The sequence below is a fragment of the Canis aureus genome, chromosome 28 (assembly GCF_053574225.1).
Source record: "Canis aureus isolate CA01 chromosome 28, VMU_Caureus_v.1.0, whole genome shotgun sequence".
Lineage (NCBI taxonomy): Eukaryota > Metazoa > Chordata > Mammalia > Carnivora > Canidae > Canis > Canis aureus.
In genome coordinates, this window is record NC_135638.1 from 13,582,017 (window position 1) to 13,604,683 (window position 22,667).

The 22,667-nt window shown below is 39.9% G+C and overlaps 1 protein-coding gene across 3 annotated transcripts in view; it reads left to right on the plus strand.

The window, feature by feature from the left end:
• Window positions 1–22,667, plus strand: part of PAG1 (phosphoprotein membrane anchor with glycosphingolipid microdomains 1) — a 137,783-nt gene that overhangs the window by 55,982 nt on the left and 59,134 nt on the right. For 2 of the 3 annotated variants that reach the window (XM_077876450.1, XM_077876452.1), the window contains 2 exons: window positions 13,181–13,306; window positions 21,211–21,303. The gene's annotated coding sequence lies outside the window, so the exon portion shown is untranslated. The remainder of the gene's footprint in view (window positions 1–13,180; window positions 13,307–21,210; window positions 21,304–22,667) is intronic. The other variant, XM_077876453.1, reaches the window with a different exon arrangement.

Consider the following 22,667-nt stretch of genomic DNA (forward strand, 5'->3'; position numbering starts at 1 on the left):
AGGAAACTTCTGAATATAATAAGTAGGGTTTTAATGTTCACTAGTTTATTTATTTTACACAAAGTTGCGTAACTTTATAAAAATTATAAGCTGTCTTAAGAATGTAATAACCTTCATTTACTCATTCTAATGAGAACGTGCATTCCGTGCCCTAATGACAGGTTTGAAGATGAACTCTTGGAATGAAATTATTTTGTAAATTAGTCCTCTTTTTCTGGGCTGCCAAAATCTTGTACATGTATGATAAGCCAAAGAAGGTGGTAAGCTTGAACAGAAAGATTTAGATTTTTAATTAATCCAACCCAGAGAAATGCATAAATAGATGTATCATTCTGTAGCAATTTATGTGACAATTTGGGACCTGATGGTTTAAAAAAGCTTAAGTAGTCTTTAAAGGGCAGCTGACAATGATTTATATAAATTAGGACTTCTCCGTGTTCTCATTTTTTCTTTCTTCTTATCACATGTAAAAGGGACGCTAGTGCAGCAGTGCTCATTTTACAGAAGAGAGCCATGCCCTCAGGCACTGTGCATGATGCTTAACTTGGGCTTGTGATAATGTTGGCATCACAATTATCTACCCAGCACTCAAACCCTATCAGAGACAACTTACAGATTGACAGGGAAGTATACTCTACCTAAGATATAATGCTGCATTTATTAAAAGAGTTCTTTAAAACATAGATGGACTTTAGACAAGGAAAGTATAAGGCAAATAGGAAGTTAACGGTCCTCTAGAGGAAGAAGGTGGTGGAAGGGGATGGGGATGGACAAGTAAAACACACTTTGGCATACCTCTCTGCTTGTTCAATTCCAGAAGATTGATAACCCCTGGAGGTGTGAGGTGGGGGTTTGTGTTTCATTTGTAATGAGCACATGCTCTACTGTCTACTGCCAGCTTATCAGCAAGAGTGAGGCTTCAATTGCGGGGTCACCTCACCCGCTGATTGACTCATGCACCTACTTTTCTTTTTTGTTGCTTCATTGGGTTTCTCAGCATCACAATTGCTTCTCTTTATTCCTGCCTCAAAGGAAACCTGCCTGAAATCCAAATGTATTTACTACTCATTGATTAACTTATAGGCAAAGAGATAGATAAAAAGCAATGGGAGTGCTGTTCCTTTTCATTTCAGGACTAAACATGGGTCTTCTCTCTCCTATTTTGACATTTTAAGACAACTGCACTTATGAAGAGGCAGCCTTCCATTAAAATTACGGCTTGAGAGCTACAGAGTGGGGCTGATACCTGTCTGTGATTTTTGATATGTAAAACCCCAGAACAGAGCTTCAGAAAGGGTCTTCTCTAGCAACATTCTCATCACAGTGCCTATGACTATGTAAATCTAAGTTTGTTTCATTAGAGTCATTTTGACATTTTGGTACATGAATGAGGTAGACTAATTTATGTGATCAGATTCTCATTCATTTGATAGAAGATTAAGTGATCCATTTAAAAATGCCAAAGGATATTTTTAATTTGGAGTCTCAATTTTAATTGAAACACTATCATTTGAATTTGAGCATTGAGAAGTAACAAACATGTTTTTAATTTCTAAAGTAAATGATTAAGCTGTATTAATTTTAAAGCAGTCTTCCCTAGCTTTGCTTTTATAGGAAAAATATTTGCAAACTTATTTTTGTTTTTTTCTGTATATAAAATTAAAGGAGTACATTGAACATGCCATTTGCATGTTGATGACTGGTCCTCTGTCAAATAGGATGACCGGGGAGAGACCAGGAACCATCTTTAGTTCAGCCTTAGTCTGAGGTTTATTACACAGTAGGTGCTTGGTAACTATTGAATCTCCAAATGGAAGTCAGCAATATGTAATGGAGCATTAGCCCTGCCAGTCCTTAGAAGTATCACTGAACCTCTGTGAGCCTCGGTTTCCCCATTTATAAAGTGGATATGATGATATTTACCCTCTTGTTTTAAGGGGATACTGTGAAAGTCGAAGGAAAAAATGTGTGAAACATTTTTGAAAACTGGAGAAGAGGGATTTCTATAAGTATTCATTACCAGCATTATTGCGTTTCAGGACTGCTTGTTAGTACCATATGTTTGTTCTAGCATTCAGTTAGCATTCCATAAAGGCATATTTCAGTTAAAAAAAAAAAAAAGATTGTGTGCTAGAAGTAAAATTGAAGAGAAATTAGTAACGTATCACGTTAATTGACCTCTGGAGTTTTATTGAAATACTGTGTTTATCTTGACATAATTATAATCTTGTGCATTTAATTTACTTTTGTTTTTTCATGGAGGAACACTCAAAAACACATTTAGACAACCAAGTCATTATTTCCCAACAACACTGCACATTAGTAGCTTTTTATGTGTATGGGAGGCTTTTTATGTAAGAGTGAGCAATGGATAATGTAATGTATAACACGAAAATATAAGGCATAGGTACATGAAAATTTGTCTTATGATTGCCATTACTGCTTTGGAAATTAGACCTTGATATATATTACATAAAATTCACTGTTAGATTGTTGTAAACTCAAAGACAGGGTTTTGTTGAAATGATTCTGATGGACTTTAATGAAAGAAATGAGTATATGCCTTAGCTTTTATTCTCTCTTCTTGCTCAGTGTACAGTTAAATTTACTCTGCAGGATCGCAGTATTTATCATATTTTATACTCTATATTAAATTTATGCTAATACTTCTAAGTGATCCAAAAATACATTAATAAAGTCATAACCAGTAGCTGGACACACAAATATTACAGTCCTAAGATTTGTTTTCAATCGTCTATATGTCCTTAATTGGATAGTATAGTCATGGCTTAAACCCATATGAGCATATTTTTATTATATATTGGGCATTGTGGTGAAGCCCTGGAGACAAAGATTTATGAGACACAACCCAAAATTATATCCTGGCAGGGATAGGGGACACAATCTCATATCAATTTTTTAAGCTATTTAATCAATATATATACTTATGTATATTAATGTATACATGTACAGATGATGCCAGAGTCTTTGTTATAAACCATAATAGTGACACTTCTCAGACACTCCCAAGTTCTGAAAAAAAATTAAGAGATAGGACAAAATAATTGTCAGGGCAAATATCACCTTTATTACTAGTAAAGGTCAGGTTGGAGTGCGGGGTTTATCTGTTGTGCTGATGCCAAACTCCAGAAGTGAGTACAGGCCACAGTGGCAGGGACAAGCCTCTCTGTGGGCCCAAAAGGAGCAACTCAAACTATTGGCATGAAGATCAGAGGAAAACACATCTTCCCAGAAGATAGCCCCACTCCCTAGAGGAAGAAGGGAGTTGCTGAGCCTGGGATACCTCGTTCATGCTTCCTGCAGTCACCCATTAAAGAAGTCACCCTCTCTCTCCCTCAAGGGAGTAAGTGAAGGGGTAGAAAGAAAGATCCAGGAAAAGACCCAAGAGTGTATCTGCTTGAACTGTGTAGAGAAAGGATTCACTCCCAATATGAGATAGGTAGGTTAATACTTGATGCCAGATGAACTGAGCAGAATCTAAGGACAGAAGGAAGAGTATATCTCTCAAAGAAGAACCTTCAAGATTTGGAGCTAAGTGGTCCAGGAAGAAGGAGTTAGAATATTCTGGTGTGGCAGAGGCAGGAGAAGGTGAGTTTGTTTGGAAAGGAGGTGAAAGAGGCTTGGGAAGTCCCTACAAAGAAACTGAGGAGCCTTTAGAAGTGGCACACTTGACTCTTGCTTTGCGAATGTGTGTGAGAGGTGTTATTTTTTTTTTTTTCTTGATTGCATCCTAGCACATTGAACCCTGAGAATGTTTTTTCCTATTTTTGCATGGTTGTCTCCATAACTTAACTTAGCTAATTACATGTAAGTACATGCTTTCCAAATATGTACTGAACTTGGTGACTAATCATGAGATATCAGTAGCAAAGAGTCATTTTTGGAGTATATGACCTATATAAGGACGTGTTGCAGGGCAAAATTATTCCCTCCCTTTCCATGATTAACATCTTTGTGCTTACATTAAAAGCTGCCTCTAAAATAGATAAAGTTCTGAGTAAGTTTTCAAAGCTGAACTTGTAGTATGTGTCAATCTGGGTAGATCCAGTGGAATCCTGCTCATTGAGCCATGCTCAAATACGTTCATGAGCCAACAACCTATTGATTTTGGAGGTTTTTCATAGTGTACATGTCTCCAAAATAAAGTTCTTAGACATGGGGCTTCAAAGAATGGTAACAATTATGGAATCAATTATTACAGAGATTTTGTTACTTCATATAGTAAATCAGGTTTGCTCCAAAACAGTGTTACTAAAAAGGAAAAAAAAAAAATCTCTTTAGTATAATGAGATTCTTAGTTGACTCTGTATCCTGTACCCTGTGAGCAATTGCTGACTCTTGACAGAATGGTCTGGGTGTGGAATGGTGGGATCAGAGAACACCCATTAGCTACCTTCTCTGTCTTCAGGGAGTTTGAAGTTTCACAGAGGAAATGTGACAGGCATTTACCTTATAGGTGGTAAATAGAAACAGTATATGAATCAGCACCAGGATGTCTGTTTTTTGTCATTCTTTGCTTTGTTTATTCTGAAAACATATTGAACAGTTTCACAGGTGTTAAAGATAACTGTGTCTTTTGCTTGACACCGTGACAAATGCTACTGTCTTGACTTACCCAGATGTAATTGGATTCACCATATAACTGATGTCCCCTCCACTATCTAAAATTTGGTAGATTTTAGTAATTCCCTTCTTGGCTATCATTTGTCATTTTATCTTTGTTCTCTCCTTGCTCTTGTATTTCTTGAATTAAACACATCTCTAATATGGCACAGAGAGAAAGAAGTGAGAATTGCATACTTTAAGACAAAGGAAAAGTTTTGAGGCCTAAGTAAGTTGCTACATCTTGGCAATAGGATGGTCCAAGTACATGGGTCTGATGTAAAATGTCCTGGTGGCTGTCATATTTTCTTTAGGATGCTGCAAACATTACAGGATATGGTTTTTGTTTGTTTTCTTTATCATTAATGCGGAGGGTTTATTTTCTTTTATCTCTGCAGATGTTTGGCAAAAAAAAAAAAAAAACGAGTTGACTTGTTTTAATGGTGATTCTTGTAGACTGGATTGAATTAATTATATCCTGCTTTTCTTTTTTTTAAAGCAGCTTTATTGAGTTATAACTCACATGTCATACAATTCACTCATTTAAACTCTACAGTTCAGTGGCTTTCGGTATATTCAGAGTTTTGCAACCATTATCGTAATCCACTTGAGAGAATTCTTATAACTCTGAAAGGAAACCCCTCAGTCCTTAGCTGTCATACAATTTCCCCATCTTCTGCACTCCCCCTGGCCCCAGGCAACCACTGATCTACTTTCTGTCTCTAATGAACCACGCTAATGAAGGAAGCAGTCAGCTAAAGTTTCTCAGTGTGACTGATTAGAACAATGAATCTCATCAAAAATAATAACAAGCTAGAAAGCAGTTACATATTCAATATGTAGAAAAGGAATCCTCGGCCGTTACCAGTTGTGTGCATCAACCATTTGCAGGATAAAGTCTATGAAACATTGCTTAGAGTTCATGGCACTGTGCATTGTTTACCCAGAAAAATCCCATTTTGGACATTCTCTCTGTAGGGACTTTGCTAAGATAATGGGTTTACCCTCAGTGAGCTGATAGCATGGAAGAGGGGGATAGATGTGTATAAACAAATAGGTACAAAATGATATCAAAGTCTACAGCACAGAGGGTACTCAAGGGACAATCCTATATGTCCGAGGAGCCTGGCAGGGAAATGTCTAAAACAGCTCCTGAAGGAGGTGGCCCTGGGAGATCAGCGAAGGCATGTCTGCAGTTCATGCGGGCATGGGGAAGGGTGTTTGGGTGGAAGGACCAGTGTGCTCAGAAGCAAGGAGGAGGAAGCATCCTGGCGCCTTTGGTCATGAGCACATAGGGTAGTAGGATGTTGTTCACATGAAAGTTTGAGAGGAAGATACTACGGGCAGTGAGCCACTGCATGAAAGGTGCTGTGTGACAGCGTCAGAGGTTGGGCTTTACCTGTGGTATTAGTTTCCTGTAGCTGCTGTAACAAAGTGCTACAATCTGGGTGGCTAAGAATAATAAAAATCTATTTTCTAACATTTCTGGAGGCTAGAATTCCAAACCAGGGTGTCGGCAGGTTCACACTCCCTCTGAAACCTGTACGGGAAACCGGTTATAGTAGTTCTTGGTAACCCCAGACATTCTTTGGCTTGGGTCAGCATGATTCACTCTCTGCCTGTGTCTTCACATGATGTATTTCCTGTGCTTCTCCATGCCGTCTTCTCCCATGCATGTCTGACTCCAGGTCCAAATTTCTCATCTTTATAAGGACACTAGCCATTTTGGAGTAGGCCCACCTTCATGAATGATCTCATTTTAACTTGATTACCTCTGTAAAAGCCCTATTTCCAAATGAGGTCACATTCTGAGAGACTGGAGGCTAGGACATCAGCATACATTCTTTAAGAGAGAAAATGCAACCTGTAGCACCCACCAAGCATTAGGGTGTTACTGAAGGAATTTAAACAAAGGAGTTGAGTGATTGTATTACATTTTAGTAAGTCACTTGGTCGGCTGTGGAAGGTGAATACAGAGGAGTCAAGAAAAGTTAGGCCTTGTCCAGGCAAGAAGTCTCATGGATCTTGTATGCCTGACCAAGTAAATGATTGGTGTGTTACTTTATTCTTCACTCATAAAATTAAAAAAATAAATAAATAAAGAGAGGGATCCACAAATCCACAGCAGCACTGGAAAGCCAGGCCAGACATACCATCAGCAGATAGAGATACTCAAGAATCTCAGAAGGTATTAAGAGAAATTAATCTAATTGGCAGTGAAACCCAACAGAAAAGAGAAATCCATTCTCTTTCACAGCTGCATAGGCAATATATTAATATGACGTTGGCTTTAGGTCAGTGAGGAGAGGGAGAATGAAATGAAAAATGCACATGCCCTTTGACCCTCCCAATCCCGTGTCTGGGAATCTATCCTATCAGTATCCTCACTCACAACCAGAGAGACATATGCAAGAGCAATCATATGAGAGGTTTTTTTTTATTGTGAATTATTTTATTTTTTTTACCTTTCACTTTCTTTTTATACATTTATTTTTTATTGGTGTTCAATTTGCCAACATATAGAATAACACCCAGTGCTCATCCTATCAAGTGCCCCCCTGACGTGGATGGAACTGGAAGCTATTATGCTGAGTGAAATAAGTCAATCGGAGAAGTATGAGAGTGTTTCTAATTGAGAAATACCAAAAGTATCTAAATATCCATTGGCCCAAATATAGTATCTCCATACCTTTGAGTGCTCTGTAGTTATTAAAAGGAAAGGTAACTCTGTATGCACTAACATGGAAAGTTCTCTAACATCCAGCAAATGAGCACAATGAAACTGTTGAACAAATCCTAGTGTAGAGATGCTTAGTATTACCCAATATGTAACAAAGAAAGAAAAAAAACCCTCTAGATTTTTATCTCTCCACACTTTTTAAAGTGTTTTACTAAAAAAATAATAATAAGTGTTTTACTCAACTCTAAGTGTATGTACGTTTAGGGAAGGAAGTGGGATTGGGACAATAAGGTGAAAAGGAACTTTCATTTTTCATAATAGGCCTTTCTGAATTCTGTGAGCCTTCTCAATAAGCATGTATTACAACAAAACTGAAAATTTACTGTAACAAACACTCAAAGTTGTAGAACCTATGAGATTTGGTGAGTAGGTGAATGTGCTGAACAGCAGGGTGGAAGGGAAAGGGGAAAGTGAGGAACAGATTGGAAGGGGTGAAATGGGGAGGATACATTCAAAACCCCTCAGAAACAAAAGGGCAACATTTTAAAGAGAGATTTTTTTTTTTTAATAAAAAAAGCAAACAAAAAAGAAGGGATAGAGGGGCACATGGGTGGCTCAGTTGCTTATGCGTCCAACTCTTGATTTTGGCTCAGGTCATGAAATCAGGGTGGTGAGATTGATTGAGCCTGACGTCAGGCTCTACACTAGGCTTAGAGCCTGCTTATGATCTTCACTCTCCCTCTGCACTCCCCCTGCTTTAAAAAAAAAAGAAGAAGAAAAGAAAAATGAAGGTATGAATCTTACTGCAACAAAGTTCTAGGGGTTACAGTTTGAGAAATAGGATTTCTACATTTTCAGCTCCAGTTGGCAAAGCCCTTCACCATGAGAGTGGAGAAGCAGAGCATCATGAGCTGAGAGTTGGTTGCAGAAACTAGTGTCATCCCCAGAATCATTTCTCCTGAAGAGCGTAGAAGGCCGCCGGAAACAGTGCTAGCCATCTACAGATTGCAGATAAAATAACGAACACTCAGAGATGGGTGCATATCTGTGGAATGTGAAGGAAAAGTTTCCCCTTTAACTCATGTGTTCCTCTCACTCTTCCTTTCTCTCTTCCTTCCATTACCCCTTCCTCTCTTGCACACTCACGCGCCCCACACACCCACGTCCGTGATACAAATCTGCCAGGCTGAAAACAAAGTTAAAAGAAAAGGAACTAATAGAAGACCGTGGCATCCAAATCAGATAAGCACCTCCAAATGATGATAAGGAAAGAAATCTTCTGCCAGAAACTTTATGTGCAAATTTTGTGGCCCAGTTAGCATCAAAAAAGTGATAGGTAATATTAACACAGCAGAAAGCTTGAAAAACAAGTGGCAATAGTATTTCCAACATCTGCTTTTACTTACTGTTTATGCCCAGAACACTTTCATCTGCAGTATTTCATGGAAGCCTCATTGAAGTAGAGAATGCTTCTATCTCTTTATGGAAAGGAGAACTGAGTCTCAGAAATGGGCAAGAGAGTTAGTAGCTAGGTCTCAGAGCAAATCTGCTAACATCTCCACCGTCTTTTGTGTGCAAGACTCTCTTAATGCCTCATATCCCTGCTCCCACGCTGATTTGTCTCTCAGGCCACCTTTTGAGTCATTATCCTTTAAAAACTTGTGTTGTCAGCTGTCCTAACTTTGAAGAATCACAGAAGTTAACAAAGTATATTAATTCATGTCATTTATTGAGTGGAGTGGTCCTTTGAACAACAACAAAGAGCTTGGTGGAAAAAAAAAAAAAAAGGAGATAGATGGTGCCCTTTTGCAGGAGCCAAGCAACAGCTTACAAAATAAGAATGTAGCATTTAATTCCAGAAATAATTGTTTCATTACTCATGATGCTAAACATAGGGGGCACAATCATAAGCCATGAGCTGTGAAAGGAGGACCATAGAAATGGGTTCTGTTTTAGCCAGGCGCTGAGGAGGTTATTTCCCTCCTAGAGCTACAGATACTGGTTACAGTTGTTCATATGAAGAAAGAGCTGTGAACTGTTTCACTAATTCATAGCATGTAAACCCAGCTTCTCCATCTGAAGGAAGAGAGCAGAGAAATTCTCACTACCTATACTACCTGCAAGAGGTAGAAGTATAGTAAGGAAGTCATCCACTAATAGATGTTCACTTTTTAGAAGTTTCCAGACATGACCCTCCTCAGCTGCAACCTTCCCCTCAAAGTCATCAAAAAGCTACAATGTGCGCATGGGAGTGGGAAGGTAAATTAGCACCTGAAATAAATTGAGGGCCACAGCAGCCCCCCACTGAGAGTTCCCTGGCCCCCTCCAAGGACCACAGTCCTGGGCTGAGACCTGTCTCCCCCGCGGCGTCCCTTTCAAAGAACATAAAGATCTGACAAATGGCAGAGCAAGTCTCTGGTTGCTCATTCTATTAGGTCTGAGGTTAGTTTTGCTACAGCGCACCTTTCTTATTCTTTCCTCTATGGTGGTTTCGTATAGATTTCCTTGCCTCTACTATTTCTTAACTATAGGATAGTTACCATGGCAACACCTGTTGATGGCAGACAAAAAATGTAATTCTGCAGTGAGGAAGCTGCTTCTGTATTTCTTGCTTCTGGCTCTCACAGTTAGATTTGGGGGATGTTTTTGTTTCTTTCTAGGCTTGTAAGGTGACATCAGTTTCTCCATTTGGGCTGATTAATATGGAAATTGCTCTTAGCTCTTTCTGTGTTATATGCTAAGATACAACCTCTGGGAGCATTTGTTTTCTGGTGATTTTTACCAACTATAATAGAAATTGTGTCTTTGTCCAAGGGAGTTCATATCTTTAAAGCCTGAGGGTTTTTTCTCCTTTTCTCTCATTTTTGTCTTTCCATTCCTCTTCCTTTTTTACTTGATCAGTTAGATGGGCTTGTGTTCCTTCTTTGACCAGACAAAAGGCCACAGTAGCTGAGCCCAGATCTCAGGCTCACTTAAAATGCCATTAGTCTGGAAATCAAACAATGAAGAAAATAAAACCTGAGTTGTACATCATGCCAATTAGTTATGCAAGGCAGGTCCACGGGAATATGTTCTAGATATTGAATGAAGAGACTTAAAAAAAATCAATATGCTAAAGGGCAGTCATGTGTTATCAGTTGCTAGTATCTTATTACAGAAACTCAGCTATATCATAAATAGTACATATTTAAACAGACATTTTGGCATGCCTGTTCTGGATATGGCAGTGTAGTAGAATCTTTGGATGAGACTAAAAAAAAAAAAAAAAAAAAAAAGTACCAACCCTGAAGCCAAATCTGAGAATGCACACAGGTAGCATACATGACACATGATGAAGCCACTGCCATAGAGCAGATGGTAATGAATGAAAAGTGGCCTGGGTTATGTCCATGGCTCAGACCCTAAAGAGCTGTGTGATCACAACTGGGCACTGGTTTCCTTATTGCTAAAATTAGTTGAGCTAAAATATTGTGGGTTTGATTTTAACTCTAAAGTTATATTTAACCCAACTCAACCAGGCGCAAGTGCTAAATGGTGGAACACTGAAAAGGGAATGAGGGCAGAAATTGAGCATGAATTTTGAGTGACTTTTCAATGACCAAGAAAAGCATAAATTAAGCAAGAGGAGGAGTTGAAGAAATGTGAATTGATCTGTTATATCAATCTAAATATAATAGTCCCAGTAAAGTAAAAAATTCCTTAGGAGTTTTGGTCTGTCCAAATTCTCAAGGAGCCCTTTCAAAACTTTCCTCATGGGCAGCCCGTGTGGCTCAGTGGTTTAGCGCCGCCTTCAGCCCAGGGCGTGATCTTGGAGTCCTGGGATCGAGTCCCATGTCGGGCTCCCTGCATGGAGCCTGGTTCTCCCTCTACCTGTGTCTCTGCCTTTCTCTGTGTCTCTCATGAATAAATAAATAAAATTTTTAAAAATAAAACTCTCCTCACAACTAAAAAAAGATATTATTAAAAGGAAGTTATTCTACTTTATGTTGTTTTGGTAATTATTCCCTTAATTATTTTTTTAAAGATTTATTGATTGATTGATTGATTGATTGATTTATGAGAGACACTGAGAGAGGGAGGCAGAGACATAGAGAGAGGGAGAAGCAGGCTCCTTTAAGGGAGCCCGATGTGGGACTCAATCCCAGATCCCAGGATCATGCCCTCAGCCAAAGGCAGACGTTCAACCGCTGAGCCACCCAGGCATCCCCCCTTAATTGATTATTGAAAACAGTGTTTAAATATACAAATTCTCAAAGTACCTGGGTGGCTCAGGTGGTTGGCTGCCTTTGGCTCAGGTCATGATCCCAGGGTCCTGAGATCGAGTCCTGCATCAGGCTCCCTGCTCAGCGAGGAGTCTACTTCTCCCGCTCCCTCTGCCGCTCCCCCTGCTTGTGCTCTTTCTGTCCCAGACCTCTCTTTTAGCCATTGGTACGTTCTTGGACTGTGGCTGCATACATTCCTGTCTTCACAGGGTATTTTTCTTGTATATGTTTCTCTGTATCCAAATCTCCCCCTTTTATAAAGACACTAATCATAATAGTTCAGGAGCCTACTTTTCTCTGTTCTTCCACTAATTTTATCTGTAATGATCCTATTTCCAGATAAGGCTACATTCATTAGGACTTCAACATGTGAATTTTGGGGAAGACACATTTCAACCCATAACAGGCTCAAAAATGTGGCACACAGTCATTTGTATTCACACATGCAAAGTACAGTATTCCAAATGTAGCCAGCCTGCAGAGAAGATGCAGCTCAGTAGAGTGGAGTCCACCATGATACCTTCAGTTCTTCTGAACACACCATGTCTTACAAATCATCATGTAGCAAATATTTATTTACAGAGCATTGATAGTACATTATTAGGTGCACATTATTTCCATTGGAATGAATCTCCTTGACTTTCCCTGGGATGCTGAGACACTTAGTGTCTTAGAATTTCCCTAAAGTTCATGGCACCTGGGCGGCTCAGTCAGTTAAGCATCTGCCTTCGGCTCAGGTCATGATCCTGAGGTCTTGGGATGAAGCCCCATTTTAGTCTCCCTGCTCAGTGGGAAGCCTGCTTCTTCCTCTCCCTCTGCCCCTCCCCACTACTCATGTTCTCTCTCTCTCTCTCTCTCTCTCTCTCTCTCTCTCTCTCAAATGAATAAATAAAATCTTAAAAAAAAATTTCTCGAAAGTTCAACTTCGGTCATTTAGTATTTGTTTTCCATTAGAGAAATGATTGAAATGTCATACATATGCTAGCATTTCATGAAACTAGCCTGAATTCATAAGGGAATGGCCACCTGAATATGATATCAGTGGCACAGTTCTGGTGTGATATCTACAGGCAGTGTTGAAAGTCTCAGGTTGAAGAGGTCAAATGTGTATAAGTGTGTATATGCTCTCCAACTACATATATAAAATATATATTCTATTTATATACATATATAGAGATGGATATACACATATAGTCTATAATACACACACACACACACACACACACACATATATAGAAAGGGGCACTATAAAATTACTTGAGATGTAAAATCCATCTACAAAATGCCAACCTGTGGGCATCTGGGTGGCTCAGTGGTTGAGTGTCTGCCTTTGGCTCAGGTCATGTCCTGGGATCAAGTCCCTCATCAGGCTCCCTGTGGGGAGCCTGCTTCTCCCTCTGCCTGTGTCTCTGCCTCTCTCTGTGTGTCTCTTATGATTAAAAAAATATATATATTAAAAAAAAAGCCAACCTACCCACCCCCAGCACATACACACACACCCTCCTACACATTCCTCCAAAACTCAGACACTTTATAGACAACAATCTTTAATAATGTGGAAAGCTGCCAGGAAAACAGCCACAGCTTAAATATATCCCCCCTTTTGACCTCACAGGCGGAGCCGTTGCCCCAGGCCAACACAAACAACACAGCCAGTTCTGCAGAACTTTAAGCAGGAGTGTGAGGGAGAGCTCTTTCTGTCCTGAACTTACTCTGCAATCTGCAGCTGGGACTTCTAACAGTAAGTAGATTTCTATGAATTTTGAGGTTTCTCAAAAGCCCACTTAAGCAAACTTCAAGTTAGTGAAGGGAAGTTAGTTAGGGAAGGAGAAGTCATCCTGGCTTGTGCCCCTTCCCCACCCATATGTGCACACCCATGCAGCAACTTCCAGGAAATCTCAGTGATCATGGATTCTCCAGCTCCATTGTCCCTTGGGTGATCATAAGACTAGAGAAAACAGAAATTACCCCTCACTGGGAAACGTCTAAAGGCCCATCCGAGGCTCTGTGATAGGGAAGTGTGCCAAGTGGCTGCCCAGTCAGGTACCCACCAAGAGGCAAAGACAAACCAAAGCTCTAGGGTCTCTGAATGGCAGCTTAAGTTGCATCCCAAAAGACAGCTTCTCAGATAAAATAGAGTGGGGGGGACTGGAGTAGTGTTTACTTTTTGTTTCTAGCAAGGAAATACCACTAAAAGATGAGTAAGGAAATGAATGAATGAATGACCTCTTTCATTGCCCTGTTTATTTATTTATTTAGAGATGTATTTATTTTTTTAAAGATTTTATTTATGTATTCATGAGAGACACAGAGAGAGAGGCAGAGACACAGGCAGAGGGAGAAGCAGGCTCCCTGCAAGGATCCTGATATGGAACTCAATCCCAGGACCCCAGGATCATGACCTGAGCTAAAGGCAGACACTCAACCACTGAGCCACCCAGGCATCCCTATTTATTTTGAGAGAGAGAGAGCAAGTGTGGGGGTGGGAGAGGGAGAGGGAGAGAGAGAGAATCTCAAGCAGATTCTCCGCTGAGCAGGGAACCAAAAGTGGGGCTCGATCTCATGACCCTGAGATCATGACCTGAGCTGAAACTAAGGGTTGGAAGGTTAACTAACTGAGCCACCCAGGTGGGTGTTCCCATGTTTATTTACATTGCCTAAAGAAGGATGTTTTTAAATATTTATTTTCCTACCAATTCATTTATTAGTAAGTAGGGGAGTCAATTTATGTATTTCTGTCACTACAGCAACATTTAAGTTCCAGAGCTAATCTTTTTATTGTTAGTGTTTGTGGTCCTTTGCTTTATGTTTAGATGCCTGAGAAGCATGCAACTCTCCCTAAATACATCGAATTTGCATATTATAAACTATTCTGTCTTTTGTTAGGAATAAAGGATTTTTTTTTCCTATTGAGCACTTTGGTTATTTTGATATTTTGTCTATTAATATTGAAACTGCAAGGAATTCAAGTCCAAGCCTTGCTTGAGATGCATGCTCACAGATAAGGCTTATGGGAAATAGTGTCATTTTAGGCCTCTTTCCAAGTAACACTCTTATAAAAAGCAGGTTTTTGCTAATAAAATGTCATATGTTAATAACTCCATGTGTGTATTATAACTGTATCTATGCTTACCTGGGTTCTGTATATCGTAGATAGTATGAGGATATGTGGTTAAAGAATTTTTATCATCAGCTCCCCAGAATTCAAGAAAAATATGTTCCCCTTGGAAAGGGGATTATTTTTATTAAACCACACCATTTAAGAGGATTTTCAGAAAGAATTATTTTCCCAGTGTCATACTTACATCTTTTTGATGCCTTTTTTTTTTTTTTTTTTTTTTTACTTTCATCTTATCTTCATAGTGGCCTCTTTTTGGTACCTCTGAACTTTCTTTCCTTGCCTCTTCCATTTTACTGTTCTTAGTAAAGAAAATTGACTCCCTGAAAATACTCTTTTCTTAATGGACTGTTGCTTCGCGGACCTCAAGGATTTCAGCTGTTAGGATGTGTGAGAAATGAGGCAGGAGATATCAGATGGCATGAAAGCTGGAATCTTTCCGAAAATCCCAGGAAGGCTGGAAGTGTGAGCAAAAGCAGCCAGGGCAGGCGGGGGTAGGGGGTTGGGGTGCGAGGGAAGCATGGAAGAGAAGAGAGCCACAGCTGGGAAAGCTGGCAAGAAAAAATGGCCAGAAAATACAAGGGAGCCTCACAAGGAGAGAAGTGTAGCCCAAGAAGTCGAGAATCCGGAGATGAGGGAGAAAGAAGCATCCGTTGTAAATTATGGTTTTCCGGTATGGTTCAGGACATCAGTGACATCCAGATACATTGACATGAGCTACCCTTTTAATTGCTTTACCATTGAGCATATTCAGTCTTACTTTCTTGCATGATTATGGCAAAGGACTTCAATAGTCATTGAAATTTTAATGGGAGGAAATGTCTGTGCTTTGCGATTGGACTCTATTCTATTGACAATTTACTAGACCCATCATAGAATTCAGATGGATTAATAAGAAATAGCATGCATTACTTTATAGATATATTTATGGGGTTTTTATACCCAAAGTGTATCAAATTGCTAACATTTATCATTTGGACAAATAGGGGATGTGTGTAATTAGCTAGATTAATAACTGACTTAGTATGTATATCCAGAGGGAACTGATTAATAAATTGCTATCTTCCTAGAGAAAGGTTTCTGGTATTTGAACCAAATCCTGTGCTAGCCGACATTAGGCCTCACTTGGGTACAGCTATACAAATGCATGGCCCAAAGCTGGGAGAGATGGCTAATGTCATAACAAAGGAGAGAAACAGAATTCAAGAACATCTTGACATTTAACGCAGTGACCCAGATCTAAGAGGCAGAAATGGCACAGGGATGATGTAACCACCTCACCATCATCACCACCAATTAAATGGCAAAAAGGCAGTAGGAAAGATTTGGCTTAGCAGCATCATATATGAAAGAAAGTTAGATTTTGCTTTAGTCAAGTGTAAGATTCATACATCCCAACAGTCTAACGTAGCTGGTGAAAAAGTCTTCTATGATCGCAGGTTTTCTAAGTAAGACTATAGTATTTACACGGACACAAGTACGTGTTTCCTGTTCTCCTCTTCACTGATGAAGTGCTACTTCATCTGGAGTGAGGGCCTTTGAGCATGGTCATTTGGAAGCGAACAATCAAAAATTGAAAGCATTAGCCACCCTGTGTGCCACCTGCATATTTCCTCCCGCCTCCCATGTTTCTTCCCCAGTCATTCCTCTCGCATGTATCATCATGCCCTCCCCAAGTCTGAGCTTGTTCTCACTAAAGCAGGAAACACTGAAGATGTTTCAACCCAGCCTCCAGGGCAATGGAAGACATCTCTCATTGTGTTCTTTCTGTGTCTTGCCCACAGTACATCTTGCTCAGTGCTTGCTGAATTGTTTGTTGAATTTTAATCTCCCATGCTGAGAATGGTATTGCCCCACTGCTGACGACTGGGATGACCAGTGCTGCATTCCAGGTGGCCCTTATTGCCACCCAAGTGTAGGATCTGGTATCTCAGGAATGACTTCCAGATTTCTATGGTACTCACTCCTTGACCATGCAAGTTTCAGCTCTTTCTCTTCCTATGTATCTAAATGTCTGGGACTGAGTGTCTATTTTGGGTACCATGGTCTTTCTTGATCTTGCCAGGAGATCTTTTCAAGAACTATAGCTCTTACCCTGAATCACTGCCCAGTGGCCAGAGTCTATAGCTGTGATTAGTCTCCAGGATGAAAATGGACCACAGTCCTGAGTTCACCAGCTCCCTATTGCCTCCCTATAATATCTGGTCCACAAGAATTCCTCTAGCACTATCACCAAAACCCACATAAGGGTGATTTCCTAAATGATATCAAGGTTACCTTGTCCACTGGATGTTGTGCTTGGTTACTGGGCTGCTTTCTTCAGTTGGGCTTTGTAGCTGAAGCAGGCTCTTAGCCTGCTCTGCTGTTGTGAGCATGCCTGGCCAGGGCCTAGCTCTCTTCTTCTTACAGCCTGTGTGCTTTTTTGAGTTAGGGTAGCTGGTACTCAGAACTATATTCTTTGAAATGGAGAAGGGGAGGCTCAAGGGCAGGAAAAGAAGAACTTCTTTAATTCGGTGTCTTTGAGTCTTTGAAAAGTTGCCATGTAGGGAAATTATCGGACTTGTTCCGTATGGCCCTAGAAGTTAGATCCAGGACCCCAATGAGGTTGAAGCCACTAAGTCACTGTGTGAAAAAGAACCTTCCTTACTCCAGCTCAAATCTAACAGCATTTCCCAGAGACAGAAACGAATTCCTCCTGGGAGCCCTTCATTACGGAAGGGAATCCTAGCACAGGCTCGATTAACAGATCATGTTGGTTTGTTTCCACTGCAGCATTAATAAAAGATAGTATTTATTTGGATGGTGTTTGCATGTGTGATATGTTACTGCGGTCACACGCCAATCATGAGTGCCCTGCAATCCTGCTCCTTTCCTTGTCTTCAGGGACTGCAAGGGAGAGCAGTTTTATTATATAGCACTATCCTCAAATCTACTCTGATTTTTTAAAATCAATTCACTCATTCAGTAATAAATATTGAGTGATTATTATATAGTAGGCGTTGTGATTCATTCTGTGCTTAGTACCTTTAGCTGTTATGTTTAACCAAGTCCTTTCTATATACTTATAACCTGGATGTCACAGACATTGTAGAAAGTGTTCAAGTATCAAGTGGGGTTGATTTGTAGGTCACCTTTAAGTTTCTTTTACATTTGAAAATCCTTAATTGAGCTTCATGATTCTGGTCTCACAGTGAGTGGATAACCTGCCTCCAAGTATAGTTTTTAAAAGTCAAACATGAATTTGGAGTTGGGTTACTTGAGTCTCTGCTACCCAGTCCCCGTAGTTATCTACTCAGATAGCAGGGGGATATGCTGTCAACATCACTCTATTTCCCTAGAAGGGACTGTAAGGACATAAGTTTAAAAACCAAAAAACCACTCCTCTTCCTACTCAGCAGTGCCAGCTGGGGGTTGGGTCAGGCCATCTGTCAGGTGCATATCCCAACCCTCAGGGTCCCAGTGGCCCAGAAATTGAACTCTATGTCAGTTTTTCTGAGTGGCTTTAGCTAGAACAAGCCTTCAAGTTAGCAAAGCATCATGAATTACCAGAGTTCACTCTTGAGCCTTCTTATGAATGTCATCATCTGTGTTAAGAACCTGCTAACAGTCCTAATGAAAATTCTGTCAGTGAAATAGGTATGGAAGAAACAGTGCAGAGTTTGGCATTCCACTGACATAGCATATGCAGTGGGGGGAGAGGGGGTCATATTTGAGTAGACGCCTCACTTCTGAAGTTCCATTCAGTGGAAAAAGAAATCAACATGGAAAGCATGGGATTTCTCTTTGATTGGATCAGTCATCATCCTTACGATGCTTGTTGCCATGTAGACTTTTTGATTATGGCCATTCTATGGGGGATGAAATGGTATCTCATGTCATTATGGTTTTGGTTTGCATTTCCTTGATAACTAATAATGCTGAGCATCTTTTCATGTGCTCATTGGCCATTGTATATTTACTTTGAGAAATATCTATTCAGATGTTTTGCCGATTTTTGATCAGATTGTCTTTTTATTATTGAGTTAATAAAAGTTCTTTTATATCCCAGATAAAAGTCTTCTATTAGATATGATTTGCCCAGATTTTCCCCCATTCTTTGGGTTGTCTTCACTTTCTTAATAGTGTCCTTTAAAGCATGAATATGTTTAATTTTGATCAAGTCCGATTTATCAATTTCTTCTTTTGTTGCGTTTGCTTTTGGTGTCATATATAAGACTCCACTGCCAAATATGAGCTCATGAAGATTTGTCCCTATTCTTTTTTCTGAGAGTTTTGTTGTTTTAGCTTTTAAATGTAGATTTTGATTCTTTCTGATTTAGCTTTTATATTGTCTGAGTTGAAGACCCAACTTCATCCTTTTGCATGAAAACATGCAACATGGCTATCCAGTTGTCCTAGATTTTTTGGTTGACTGTTTTTCCCCATTGATTATTTGGCACCCTTGTCAAAAATTAATTGGCCATAGACATAGAGGTTTATTTCTGGGTGGTACATCCTATTCCATTGATCTTTAGGTTTATCCTGTTCCAGTACCACACTGTCCTGATTACCTTGTTTCTTTGAAATATTTTTAAGTCATGAAATGCATATTCTGAAAATGCAAAATTATGCACCACTTTTATGTTATTAAAATAACTGTCAGGTTATATGCTTAATTTTCAAATTAGACTCTTTACTCCATCTAGTAATAGAGAAGCATCTGCAAACATATTATTTCTAATACATATTAATAAGATTTGGCATTTTAAGAAAAAATATTCTTCTCATTATTTTTTTTCTGTAGCAGTTTGATTTAGATAATCAAATCTTGCTTCTATTTCTAACAAATTCAGGAGAGTTCTCTGGGACCGACCATGGAGATATAGGGAAGTGGAGATGTTTACAGTTGAAATCCACATCTAAATATATCCACCTGGCAGGGTTTCAGGAGGAGGTTTGTTTTAAAATCTAATGAAAGAGCAAAAGGTGGTTTGGGAAAGGCTCCTGTCTGCAAAGCCCTCACCCAGTGAAGCTGCCCTGCCCTCTCAGTTTGCATGATTGACAGTGGAAAGACCTGGAATCTGATCGGAACAAGACAGCCCATGATTGTGTGTCTTATTCTGGTCTTTATAGGCATATTAAAGAAAAATAATAATAATAGCTGAATGCAGTGGCAAACAAAAGGTGGCCATTTCTCACTTGGTAACTGTCAGGGAGACAATAGATGTACCTTGAGATAATACAAATAATCTGCTGACTCTGCTATGGAAGAAAGCAACATACAGTCTAAGATCATATGTCTCCTAATAATAGAACATCACTAGATGCAAATCTAGAAGGCTCGTGTTGTGTTCAGTTTTTTATATTCAAACAGGAATATAAAAATTGTAGGAATTGTATCTCTGTTAAAATAATTGAGAAGTTCTGAATCTTAGTTAACAGCTAGGATATTCCCCTTAGGGTGTAAGCTCACCCTGTCATTCATTCCATCCTCTTCCCCTACTCCCTCTCCTGCTGCACTTATTATGGTGCCTTACATCAGAGGTTCAGCATAGGACATATTTGTTAGAGGATGGGAAAAGATGTGGAGAGGAAAGGGGAACAGAGGAAAGGCTGGGCACCAAAACTAGAACAAAGCCATGGATGGGACCGAAGTACACTGATTCCCACAGTGGAGTGGGTGAAGAAACAACTTGGGATCAAGGGATCTGCATGTCAGGTCACACAGTTCATGCTGTGTGCACACATAGGGCTGGGGACGCATTGCAGAGGCAGATGGGGAGAGAGAACCTTAAGCAGGCTCTCTGCCCAGCATGGGGCCTGGTGTAGGGCTCTATTTCACCACCCTGAGGTTATGACCCGAGCCAAAATCAGGAGTGGGACTCTTAACGGACTGAGCCACCCGGGTGCCCCGAAGATGCTCCTTTTAATAAGACATTCTCAGGTGCCTGGGTGGCTTAGTTGGTTAAGCATCTGCCCTGTTTAATTCAGGTCATGATCCTGAGGTCCTGGGATCGAGACCCGCATCGGGCTCCTTGCTAAGTGGAGAGCCTGCTGCTTCCTCTCTGTCTGCCTGCCACTCACCTTGCTTGTACTCTCTCTCTCTGTCAAGTAAATAAAATCTTCTTTTAAAAAAAAGACATTCTCATAATTAAATCATAGCTTACTTTATTTAAAAGCATAAATACTCTTCAAATAAATCACTTGTTTTATTCCAAATTTGGGTAACAGATATTTGAATTTTAATATTAACCGTGCAATAACACATAGATTTATTTATCGTAGTATTAGGAAAAATATGGAGAGAGCAAAAAAATTGATGGGTGTTTGATCAGACATTAATTTTTATGTTAGAGAAATTTTTTTATTTATTTACTATTTGTTGCTGCTCCTCGACTTTGCAGCTTGCTTTGCTCAGGAAGGAATAAAAAGCCTCAGTGTTTGGCCTTAAATTTGCCAGCGTGCTTTACAACGAACTGGACACGTATCTTTCGCAGTCTGTATCCATCTGCCTTTTTTCCCCTAATTTTCTTTCTCTTTGGTTGCAGGCCAAGAAGAAAGAGAGGACTCTCACCACAGCATTTCAGAGGGAGTACATTGCCAGAGCTTTGATTTCTTATTTGGACAAACGTTTCTCCAAGGTAACTATTACCGATGCACAATAAGGGGGACCCATCCTTAGAATTCGCAGACTGCGGTGGTGCCACACACAGGCGTGATTGTGCCGTCTAATAGGAGCCTAGGGTGCTGTGAAAGAGGGAGGGAGAGAAGAAGACCGAACAGTGGGGACATCCTGCTGGCCTCCTAAACGTGTTACCCGGAGAATGCCATCAGAATCTGGGAGCTCACCGAGTCGTACTACACATGTGTGGGAGGAAAGGGGAGGCTGTACTTCCCTCTTCGTGTTAATCTCTCTCTGGCATTCACGAAAACAATAGCTAGTGTGGTTTGATTATTAAAAAGAACCCCAGCATTTTGTCTTCTATGGGGAAAGCGTGGTGCAATTCTCAGAGGTTACAGTAAAATCTGTGCTGTATGCATGTCACAGAGGGAAAGGAAAGGGAATCATGATATTTTATACCAACTAAGACTTAAAAATGTGGAAGATTGTAAAGAAATCCATGCTTTCCTTTCATGAAAATACCACTTTGTAAGGCTGTGGTTGGGTTGGTGACAAATACTTCATGAAGTTCCTGTTTTGGAAAATCCTATCCTTAACGCCTTTTCATGAATATGAGAGAGAGAGAGAGAGAGACAGACAGACAGACAGACACCTCAAAGAGAAGTCTGTCAGCATCATAACTGTATGTTTCAGGGGAGTAACTCCGGGCGCTTTCTTTATGAATCGTAAGCTTAGTGGGAATAAAGGCTTAACAGAGGCAGCTGAATTCATAGTCAGCTTTAGCATTCATGAATCGGCTGCCAATATTTTAACACAAATTGCTGTGTCATTTCTATGAAGCTCCCCTGTTGCTACTCAGTCTGTAGCCAAAAGCCATTTTTGCTAAGCCCTGAAATTACATCTGATAAAACTGCCTCCTTCCTTCCTGATAGAGATACCCAAGGACACAACCCACAGAAATGCACAAATATATGATCCAATTGAAAAAAAAAAAAAAAAACTTGTCAGCTTTCTCTGTTTAGCAGCTAATATATGGCTGACATGACCTAGTCCTTAGCTTGCTAGAATGCACTTTCAGATTGGCAAGGGGCGAGTAATGCTTTCCTCATCAGTCCTCATCCTAGTTGTTCTTTTCTGAAGGGTCTGGGTGGGGGGAATGGAGGCTGTACATTAGAGGAGAATTTTGTGATACTATTCATTGTCTGTTCTGACAGAGAAGACATTGTTTGTTCACTGTAATAGGCTTGGCAGGAATCTGTGCTGTGCATACAGAATGGGGGAACAGCAGTGGAGAATCTCAAAATCCGAAGCAAGAGATTAGCTTAGAGATTTTTTTTTTAAAATACTTTAAAGCTTCTCATTGCTGTAGGTGCAAGTCATAAT